Source organism: Schistosoma haematobium, chromosome 6, assembly GCF_000699445.3.
Source record: "Schistosoma haematobium chromosome 6, whole genome shotgun sequence".
Taxonomy (NCBI): Eukaryota; Metazoa; Platyhelminthes; class Trematoda; order Strigeidida; family Schistosomatidae; genus Schistosoma; species Schistosoma haematobium.
The window spans coordinates 6,012,794-6,025,920 of record NC_067201.1 but is presented as its reverse complement, the minus strand read 5'-3'; positions in this window follow the sequence as shown (position 1 = coordinate 6,025,920).

The window sequence follows — 13,127 nt, the reverse complement described above, 5'->3', positions numbered from 1 at the left end:
AAATAGATTACTTCATTCTTAAATTAAGCCTTCTTCGTTATTTTACAAGTCAAAACATATAACGAGCTATCGGTTACTAAATCATGCAATTCTTGTAATATAGTTGAAGTCAAACTTTGTCAATGGGTCCTGATAAGTAAAACAGTTTGATTCACAAATCAATTTACGATTTACTTCAAGATAAATCTTTGATTTTTGATTAAAACACGTATATGCATATTCAGAATCTGTACTGAAAACAATGAACTTAATTGAGATTATGAAATGAACAATGTTAATCCACCATTGTAAAGTAGGAAGCACTGGACAGCCGTTTCGTCGTAGTATGGGACTCGTCGGCAGTGCGCATCCACAACGGTCGCGCAATATCGCGGATTAGTTGAAGTTAGTCATTAACAGTGTTGAATTCCGACTCAGTGGTCTACAGGTCAAGTGTTCACACGCGAGACCGAATGTCGTGGGTTCGAGTCATGTGTATAGGATCGCAGATGTGCACTGCTGAGGAGTCGCATACAAGGACGAAACGGCCAACCAGTGCTTCCAGGTTTTCCATGGTTGTCTAGCTCTAAATTACTCGTTAATTCAACTATTAAATTACTAAATTCTTCACAAAATCTCCTTTTGACAATAAAATATGTAAATTAATTCTTCACAGTCGATCTATTCAAATCATTTATAATTCAATTGGAGAGATGTGAAAAAATCAAGGGTTTTCGATGGTTCATGATTAATAATCGTTTAGATTGTAATGTATTAGTAATCTGAAGCTATCTGTTACCAATATATAAGAAAATATCACGAATGTGCAATTTTTACTAACACTACCTTCCAAAACCTCGTTTTATATAATTATCCCAAAACGAAGTAAACCAGAAGTCGAGGATGATCGGATGTGAAGATGTTTTGAATATCTATCTATCTATCAATATGTCTAAATTTGTGCAATCTAAACTGACTAGTAAGAGGACGTACTCAAACGTGATATAATCCATATCCTCGAGTCTGCTACTTCAATTGATGGTATGTCCAGTAAAATTAATTAGGTCAGCATCAAGATTCACTTACCGCTACACATATATATTGATGACTTCTGGCTTATTTCAAATTGAATCTTTATTTTTTAACTAACATAAATTTCACCTCATAATCAAGTTTGTTTTAAGTGAAGGAATGAGTTACATTTGGAATAACTAGATTTTTTTTAGAGAATTATTTGGTAACTCCTTAGTTCGAAAACAAACATAGAGGTCAGTTGGTTAGAATCGAGAATGTGGATTGTTGAATCTTAACTTAGTGACATAATATCATTGTACTTTCACTGGATAAAGCGATCCTAGAATTCAACCTATTTAGAATTACTGATGTATACTACTGAAATATCTCACAGTAGAATGATACAGCTGCAAATTATACATTATATCAAATCTATGCAAACTCATTAAATAAATAACAAATGTGTAAGCTTACTGATGACTAAGTTCTAAATAGATCCTCGAAGTTCCAATGAAATATTGTGGTCTGTTGATTAAACTAATTTCTGAGTTGAAGAACAACAATGAGAAAACGGCGTTGATCTGAAAAATGTGGTGTATCTGTGCTATACATTTCGAACAATCTGATCACACACATATACTTCTCATGGCATTTTATATAAAAAAAAATTAATAAAGATCAATTAAATGAAAATTCAAGTAAACAAGATAACAAAGGGGAGTGAAACTATTTTACATCGTATAGAAAGAATAGGAAATTGTTGGGTTATTAAATGGCGGAGAAGATTAGTAGCTCAGGTGGATGATTTTCATGGAGTTTTCTTTACTGAGCTGGATGGTTTGATCGTGGAGTTCTCATCGTTCTTCTGAATGACATCATCAACACAAACTTCAGGTAGAAGTCGAGTTATCCTTCATTCTATGGCCTAAGATAACGTGACAATTTCTTATTTATTCTATACGATGTAAAATTATTTCTCTCCTGTTTGTTACCTTGTTTACCTTAAATTTCATTGAACTGACCTTTAATAAATTTCATATAAAAATGCCCTGATAAGTATATGTGTGTGATCAGATTGTTCGAAATGTATAGCACAAATACATCACATTTTTCAGATCAACTCCGTCTTCTCATTGTTCGATCGATATTTTTTAGTAGTTAGATTAAATCATAAGGATTTCTATCATTGTTATTACTCTATCTTAAATATGTGAAAGTACCTAGCATAAATTCATATTGCTGTTAGTCAAGACAGAATTGTTGAAAGTTTCATCAGGTAAATCTTATCTACCCATTATAGTTTGAATATTAGGCTTAACATTGAGATTCAGTGAACTAAAGGTAACATACTCACTACTAGATCTGAAGTTAATTATTTCTACCCTAGCTATAGTCATATATGCGTAATGCTGAAGAGTTTCAAGCTATGAAAAAAAAAAATACTCGCATTAGATGGACTTAGACACGAATCATATTTCTCTGTTCTAACTAATGCTAATATTAATTATTGATTAAATGAATGAATTGAGATCATAAAAAGTCTAATTGGTGAGACTATAATTTATGGATGAACTAATAGAATAGTAAGTCTTGGATTTTGGCGCCAAACTCATTCATCCATAATGTTAAATAAAATTTTGATATTATAGTTGATGTTAGTTCATGATGAGAACCCTTGCTTCAATTCTTAAAATTAAACTCTAAATCTTAATCATAATTCCCCAACATTATGTTAAAACTGATGATGACATGAGATTTAGAATGCATTATAATTAATTATTATTGGTAATTCTTGTAATTACATCGGACGCAAAGCCCAACTCATACGTCCTCGTCATGCCTCCTGGATAGTAGGACTCAATTCCATGAACTAACGTAAGCAGTAATTACACGTATAAAAAATATACCTTACTTACAAACTCATTAGTTGAAATAACCTTCTATTATTCTTCCTTCATAATTCTAATAAATCAGATTGTATCGATAAACTTACATATGCTCTCTAATCTTAATATCAATCACTTATTGAGAAAATTGAAACAAATATAATCTTTAAGTTCACTTGGTGTTGTTTTATTTGCGTGTTCCCATTGTTATTTAAGACTGTATTTGATCAGTCTCATGTTGGCATATGTGCATCCTGTGCGGATTGCCTTCATATAGCCTTAATTCACAAGCTTTTTTAAGCAACGATGGATAGTGGCTAGCAGTGGAATCCAGTTTGACGCGCGTTTCGTTCTACTTGGGACTCGTCAGCTGGATGTACATGCATCCCTGAGTTGATGTTCGTGCCGGGACTCGAACCAAGTACTGTTTGCTTTAAACGCCATAAAAATGCTCGTGACTTAAGGCTATATAAAGGCAATCCGCACAGGGTGCACATATGGCAACATGAGACTGATCAATTGCATTCCTAAATAACAACGGGAAGATACAAGTAAAACAACATCAAGTGAATTTAAACTTCACTCCATTGCACAAGCAGGTAGCTATCAGGACTCAGTAGTTTAGTGGATGACGTGATGGCGTTTGAAGTGAACGGTACTGGGTTCGAGCCTCGGAGTGAACGAATCTGACATGCAAGTACATCCAACTGACGAGTCCCAACTAGGATGAAACACATGTTGTAGATTCCACTGCTAGCCGCTATCCATCTTTGCTGAAAAAAAGAATACGAGATATATATAACTGTCTTAATATTTCATCACACTGCCTACTTACTCAAGTTTTCTTCGAATGAATAAGTAAATATTGCCTTGAATACAAATTGGAAGAAGAGAGAGAAATAAATAGAGAAGCTGAGCTTAAGACTAGAATGAATCAGCTCTATACATGCAAACTTATACAAATCTGACTTAATCTAACTAGAAATAAATCATCTTAAAATTGATAGATTCAAAAATCATTGTTTGGTTTACTTTTAGACGTCAAATGAATTCTTATCATCAGTCTTCGGTTTTTTCACTTCTCATCTTTTCTCTTGTATTCAAGTTAACTTGTGAATTTATTTTGGGGTTATTAGAAGCGACTAGCAAATCAAATCGAGCATCCAATTAACAGACTCATCAAGCTAAAACTTATTATTTAGATTATTGCAATAAGCATAAAGGACAGGTAGATAAATAAGTACTAAGATTACCCTTATTGCATGGTTACTAGCTAAAATGATTATACTTTCTTACTTGGTACAGTAATCTGATTTTAAAAAGTTTTCTTAATAGCGAGACTATAATTTACGGAGAAACAATCAGGTTTAAGATAAGAGGTCTTGGATTTTGGCGCGAAATTCACTCATCTATTAGGCTAAATAGAGTTTTGGCATTATAGCTAATGTCACTTGGTGATGAAAACCCTATATCTAATTTCTAACGTTAACCCCATCAACCTTAAATCATAATTCTAATTCCTTACACTGGTTTAGAACCCTCATTTGATTCTAGTCAGTAGGTGGACGCTTTCAAGGTCACTTTAGCTTCACTCAAAAGTCGTTCATAAATTATAATCTCATCTTCTTAATTATATTTGGTCAATATTAAATTTAAAACAATTAGTTCCTTTGATAAATTTCCATGATGTAATAAGAAGACGAAGATTATCAGAACTATGTGATATATTAGCGCAATACATTTCGAACAATCTGATCACACATATACTTGTTAAGAGCATTTATATATAAAAAATAAAAGGTCAACTAGACTGGAAACGGGGTAAGAGGAGACAAGGATAATAGTAATATCACAAGTTGAAATCATGAGCCATTTGAAGCTAGACCACCATGGAAAACCTGGAAGCACTGGACGGCCGTTTCGTCCTAGTATGGGACTCCTCAGCAGTGCGCATCCACGAACCCGTTCCTCGCGGGTTTGAAACCTAATCACTCTGGATAATAAGTCAATATTACCAGGGTAGGTTTAAGGTAAGAATAAACTGTTTTTGAACACACAAAGGGGGTTTGAATTTTCGTATAACTAAGGCTTCAATAAACCTTAGTATACACCCTTCTACACTTTTATACAACACTACAAAAGCTGAGTTTAGATCAATCTTATGACCTGTTTCAATTATATTTTTAGCAATAGAGGATGCACTTATTGGGTCACTTGATTGTATTTGTTTCTGCAGCCATTTGGGTACATGTTCACTCACCCTAATGTTAAGATCACGATTGCTCATCCCTATGTATGTGTGACCACACACACATTCAAACTGGTAAACACAGTGGGATGTGACACAATCGTTTTCATGTCTTTTAGGTTTTGGATAAGGCATGCACATTGTTCTTTCTTTGATAATGAGCTTTGTTGCACAATACGCTTTACTGATGACTGATTTAAGTCTTTGTCCCAATAAAAGGCTATTTCAATCACCTCTTAACGGCAATGTGATGTAGACAGGCTTTTTCTCTACCGTGGCTACAGTAGGTCTCGCTGTACCATGGACTTTCCCATCTATTTATGAATTTCCAAGGATAGCCATTTTCTATTAATGTTTTATTTAGTGACTTAACATCATCATCAATGGCGTCATTTGTACAAATACGGTCAAGTCTGTTGAAAAGACACCTCATCAAACCATATTTGTATTGCACAGGGCAATAACTATAATAACTAAAGTATTGACCTGTCCACGTTGGTTTTCTAAAAATAGATCGCTTGACTGAGCCATCTTCTCGTCTACTCAGAAGTATATATCACATAGTTCTGATAATCTTCGTCTTCTTGTTACATTATCGAGATCAATATTAAATGTTCTGAATTTGTATATTATCTGTAACTGTTTATAGAAATCAGTAGTCAATACCATTCAGTCAAAATATTACGTCATAATTTATTTTAACTAACATGTTTGTAGAGATTACTTTCATTCATAAGAGCTATTCATAGTGGAATATTCATCATAATACATGACAAACTGAATAAAGTTAAAAATTTAAACCATTAAATGCTAATTCAATAATCTATAAGTTGAAAGCATCAAAGTTCCGAATTCAGTTTCTGATAGAGTTTTGAATTTACATTGCTTAAGTAATCCTTTATTGAAATGAATTAATTTTCTAAAACTCACTAATTTTTAGAGGTATCACAATTCATGCCAGTCTGTGACAAATATCATCTACAATTGTATATATACATATATGGGGTTGCTAACCCCACGCCCAACCCTCCTCCTTTACCCGGGCTTGGGACCGGCAATAACTCAAGAAGAGCTACAGGTGGAGTTATATATGTATATACTTTAATTAATGTAATGAATCAATAATGTTATCCTTATTTATAAACCAACCTACTACCTTCTGACAGAAAAAAAATCTCATAACTACATACCATAGTGATTAGACCAACAACAACAAAAATTATTCATTTCAATGTGATTAACCAATAATAACTCAGCACATATTCATATTAATCTATAAACAATAATCAATCAATAATTTTCGTTACAATTTCATACCAAATAAATAAATAAACTTATCCAATTTAAACTTCATATCAGGTAGATACACATGATTTGGACAATAGACTTTATTGATTTCAATGTAACTTATTTTATAATAAAAAAATGTACTGGTAGCTTATAGTACGTAATGCATCATATAATCAATAAGTAAACATTTTACACTTTATGTAAACAAGCTAACAAAACATTTAGAATAACCCATGTACATAATGTATAAAGGTAGATGAGTAAATAGGTTGTCTTTAGACTTATATACATATGTATATATATGCCATGGTAACACACTATTCTGTCTGTTCTTATTTTCACTGGTAAAACAGAGTGAAACATGATTTTTTCAAATCTATAAAAAAATTGTTTTGATGACTTTGTATAAATTCGGTAAATGTTTCAATAATATTTCACAAATAATTAGAGAGGTTTTTCTGAAGATTGTAATAATTTAATAATTGAATTCATAAGTCAATTGAAGCTAGACAACTATCGAAAACTTGAAAGTACTGGACAGAAGCTTTGGGACTCCCAAGCAATGCGTATCCATGATCCCGCCTCGTGAGATTCCAACCCACAACCTATCGGTCTCGTGTGCGAACATTTAACCTATAAACCACTGAGCCGACCGGCATCTATTGGTGTTAATGTTTAAATTCAACTCATCCATGAAATTGAGCGACACAACCACCATTGTCTTCAGTGAGTTACTATTTCACAACAGACCCTGCTGAAATCCACAAATAATTAAAATTGAGCGAAATAATTACTAGTAAGCCGTAGTGTTATTTAAAAAACGGGTAGATTTGCTTGTGTAAACCAGATTGTCTTGTTGAGACCAAGGTTATATAGGGTGAGGCAGTAGTAGTAGTAGTAGTGTAGTGAACAGAACGCGGGTGGGGACAATCGAATATATTTAACACAAATTACAGGACTTGTTAATAAAATCTAACAATCATAAAGTAAATGCTTAATTTGCAAAATGTCCACCAATTGACTCAAAATGACTCAGACTTCATTGTCCTTGCATTTTCATATAAATTACATTATGCTTCCATTATTTACTGTTCGATCCTCTTGTCTCTCTGCTGACAAACCTTCTGTTCACGACTAACATTATATACTACTTATGTCAATATAAGTAGCACACACCACAGTAGTAGTAGTAGTAGTAATAATAATAATAATAAATGAATATTAGTTTATTAAACGAGAAAACAGGTGGGGCAACCAAATAAATTTAAATACAAAATTACAGAATTTCTTAATAAAATATGAGAATCATACAGTAAATTCTTCATTTGCAAAATGTCACTCAATCGTTCCTTCATTTTCATACCAATCACTCACTGTTCACGTTCTATTCTTCTCTTCGACCTTTTTAATGTTCTACTTACAGGTATTCCACTTCCGATCGATGATACATACTATTTGTATCTGTCTTTATCAGTGGCACACATCATATTAAGAGTAGAGAGTTATTATCTTCAACAAAAATCAGTGTAGCATGGTAATTAGTAGATTAGGCTCCATGTTATTCGTTGGTAATATCTGTTTAGATCAACAAAAGAGAATGCAAATTTTTTAAAGACACTAAACACCGATTAAAAAGTTACAAAGAGAGCTGTAGACCAATTAGTTATACACTAGAGAATGTTATACATTGGTGTTTAGACAAATTTAATCGTGTGAAAGCTTTTACATTTACACTACTAGACTTATGGTACTAATACACTGTTAGATTCCTAGTTAATTAGCTTTTTTTTTCATTCCATTACTAATGTTAAATATATATATCACCTGAAATCATGGCTAAGATTCATATTGTAGATGAATGTTTTAGGTGTTGTGGAGTTATCTGAGCTAAACAGTTTAAAGCTTTTATTAATGTTCTGAACAATAACAAGAGATGACTAGTTCATGTCAAAATAAGCCTCATAGTTATTCTGCAAGAGTTAACAGTGAGACTATAATTTATGGACGACCATTGAACGACGTCAAAGTGACCTTGTGAGTATCCACCTAATAACTAAGACCAAATGAGGGTTCTAAACCAGTGTAAGGAATTAGAATTATGATTTAAGGTTGATGGGGTTAAGGTTAGGAATTAGATATAGGGTTTTTCATCACTAAGTGACATTAACTATAATGCCAAAACTCTATTTAGCCTAATAGATGAGTGAATTTCGCGCCAAAATCCAAGACCTGTTATCTTAAACCTGATTGGTTCGTCCATAAATTATAGTCTCTCCGAGTTAATTCAGTTCAATCTAGTTTTCTCATTTCTCAGGGGAATACTCTCAATATCACATTTAGAAATTTCTTTCTTAACTAAATTGCTCGAGTTATAAATTGCTGTTTACCTACTTATCTTATATTGTTACTGTTAAAGATTAAATCAGAATATAATTTATGATAGATAGATGGTTTGAAGTGGACTTTTCAAATTAGTCGTTTAGGTATGAGCTTTCTAAATGATACTTTATATCAACTGGAATAGTTTGTATCTACTATTTGGTTAATTTCAATAGTTGAGATCATGAGTCAGTTGAAGCTAGACAATCATGGAAACCTGGCAGCACTGGACATCCCTTTCGTCCTAGTGTAAAACTCCTCAGCAATGCGCATCCACAATCCTGCCTTGTAATATTCAAACCTAGGACCTATAGGTCTCGCGCGCGAACTCCGAGCCTGGTTGATCTCAACCACTGAAATTATTATAATAACTACAAAAACCCTTCTGATATGAATTCGGTTAATCATTAATAGTGAAAGTATTTGATAAAAACGTGGTTATGAATTCTATTCTTAATAAGAAGATTAACCATGAAAATGTGAATCTATCGAGTTAAAGTTTGAGATTTATGACGAAACATGTTTACTATATTTCACCAAATAATTGAATTATTTTCTTTTTGTTTTCAATCTATTTATCAAATTTAATTTGTATACAGATGAAGTGTGGTGTTTCAATGAACTAATGATACCTTTGTACTTGTTGAATGCTTGATTTCGAATTCTAAATACAGTACATTCGTTTGTGGTTATCTACTACTTCTTGATCCGATTACGTTATTTCTGGGATTCTTAGTTCATCAGTCGATGTGAAGACGGGAGTTGATTATGAATACAGTGGTCTTGAATGCTGTTAGAGGTATGAGGGCGGTTATCACTTTCCGGTTGCCCACACCGTGGAAGGGTTGTTCTGGAGGTATCTGAAAAGGAAATTGGATTAGAGGTGGTCTTAGTAACCTGGGAGCTCAAGGGACAACTGCTTGAGGTCGGTCACACATGACCTTTTTATGGGTAATTTTTGTGTAAGCTTCGTACTTATTGAGACCTTACCGCCGGAGACGGATATCCGTGGGATAAGGTGAGGTGTGCATTTTTAGGGTCGACCTTTTCTAACCCCACCCTTCCTTGTGGGAAGGCAGCATCGCTGTCATGCTGGTTGTCTGAAGGAAACACCTTACTGCTGTCACACCTCTGTGCAGTCAGCAGTACGACTTCGCCTTCGGACCTTGAGTTTGTTGCTTTTAGTCTTACCGCTCTTCAACCGACCAGTCTGACACTGTAGGACCTTGAGGAACGCCTTTTCCAGCCAGTATAGTTCGGTTGCTTCATCACGATAGGCAAGGCTGACCACCACGTCAAGGTAGCAACAACGGTCTGGATTCTTAGTTCATACTATAAATCAAATACTCGTGATTATCATATAAAGCTATAGTAATTCACCAATTTAAACCTTATTAATATATACAAAGGGAACTGTTTAATTCCCTTTTTTTATCATAGACTTAATACACATTTTAAACTTATCACTAGTTTAATATGTAATACATTTGAAATTTCACTCTTGTGTTGTTTCTAACTGTTACTGATTGTTTTCACACCAAATGTTAATACATCCTATGAAGTGATTAAGTATTTAGCTCAATTTCGATTCATGTTCTTCACATTCTCTCATAGAACACTTCATACACACAGCTTTACATACTCTTGAAGCACACACAAAATACAGTCCAGTTAGAAGTGAATCTTTACAATTTCGAATTGTTCCTTTATTCTTAACATGTTTTTTGTTTTTATATTCGTCAAATGGACAATTGTTAAGTGACATATTACCATACTCTATTTTATAGTCAGTCAGTCAGTCAGCTACAACGTAGGACCAGGCACATATGTGCATCGGTCCAGGTTGCCATACCGCATCAGCACAACAAGATGAACACCGGATTCATAGCAGTGGTTAGGTCAAAGGTGGTAATATATAAGAGAAAGATTGCATATAGAGATATAGTACAAGAAGAAAGAATTGGTTCGTAGAAAGAAAGATATGAAGTGATTTTAATCTCTTAGTTTAAGGGAAGACAGGGAGTGTATACCAGGGAGTGTATAACAGATTATTAAATGTACAATTAATTATTTATATAGTTGTATTGATAACGTAGATAATGTTATCAAAAAAGGAAAAGAGTAAGATCAAATAACCTATTACATAGAGAATTGGAAACAGACATCAAAAGAATGAATATCGATAGGGAAAAAAAACCCAACTGTAAACGATTACGCAGGACAGAGTTTGATGGAGAATATTATTGGACGACTTATATCCTTTCAAGAGGGGTAACAAGCGTAAGTAATATATATATACATATATCATTTAATCAACTCTAACATTAAACGTGACTATGAAATGAATAAAGCGATTGTTCCATATTATCCAATTAATGATTTCGATTGGTAGTAATTTGACAGAACAATCGATTTGAAATTCAACTCATTCTGTTTGTACTCATAATACGTTAATTTAATTGATTAAGTCAGATTGTAAACGAATAAATAACAACTATTCTCTTTTTCTTTTCTTTGTAATTACAGCAAATATTTAGTAACTTATTAAATAGATTCTTTAATATGCTCATGAATCAATGGAGTTGAAGTAAATGAATGCTATTAATGATTTAGGATTATATTTGTACAAGTCAATTAAATGATTATAGTCCAGAATATGCATTATATGTTACTTACTTAGTTACTCCTGTTACTCCTCGTCGAGGAGAATAGACCGCCCACCAACATTCTCCATCTAACCCTGTCCCAAGCAATCCTTCCCACCTCCTTCCAGTTGTTATTCATCCTTTTCATATCTGTTTCCAATTCCCGACACAGTGTGTACTTTGGCCTAACACTTTTCCATTTCAATTCAAAATACAAAGTTAGAGATTCCCTCGTGATGCAGTTTGATGATTTGCGTAATCTATGTCCTATTCACTTACAACGTCTTTCCCTAATTTCCTCTTCAGTTGGCAGCTGGTTTGTTCTCTCCCACAGTAGGCTATTACTGATGGTATCCAACCAACTGACTTTGAGTATCTTGTGTAGACAACTATTTATAAATACTTGTACATTCTTGATCATGATTGTAATAGTTCTGCATGTTTCATCTCCATACAGTAGAACTGGTTGTCTTGACGTTCATATTGAAGATTTTGAATATGATATTGGTTGAAAGTTGTTTTGAGTGGATGATGATGATGATGATGATGATGATGATGATGATGATGATGATGATGATGATGATGATGATGATGATGATGATGATGATGATGATGATGATGATGATGATGATGATGATGATGATGATGATGATGATGATGATGATGATGATGATGATGATGATGATGATGATGATGATGATGATGATGATGATGATGATGATGATGATGATGATGATGATGATGATGATGATGATGATGATGATGATGATGATGATGATGATGATGATGATGATGATGATGATGATGATGATGATGATGATGATGATGATGATGATGATGATGATGATGATGATGATGATGATGATGATGATGATGATGATGATGATGATGATGATGATGATGATGATGATGATGATGATGATGATGATGATGATGATGATGATGATGATGATGATGATGATGATGATGATGATGATGATGATGATGATGATGATGATGATGATGATGATGATGATGATGATGATGATGATGATGATGATGATGATGATGATGATGATGATGATGATGATGATGATGATGATGATGATGATGATGATGATGATGATGATGATGATGATGATGATGATGATGATGATGATGATGATGATGATGATGATGATGATGATGATGATGATGATGATGATGATGATGATGATGATGATGATGATGATGATGATGATGATGATGATGATGATGATGATGATGATGATGATGATGATGATGATGATGATGATGATGATGATGATGATGATGATGATGATGATGATGATGATGATGATGATGATGATGATGATGATGATGATGATGATGATGATGATGATGATGATGATGATGATGATGATGATGATGATGATGATGATGATGATGATGATGATGATGATGATGATGATGATGATGATGATGATGATGATGATGATGATGATGATGATGATGATGATGATGATGATGATGATAGATGTATTCACATCAATTCACATATCATTTAATAATGTTTGATCAATAATGTCAAACATTGTTGACATATAATATTTATCCGCATGTATTGACAAACCCTATAAGAAACTAATTTGAGTGAAATGATTTCAACTGTCATTTATTATTATTTACATAATTTTATTGAATCATTGAATCATAATACAAAGAAAC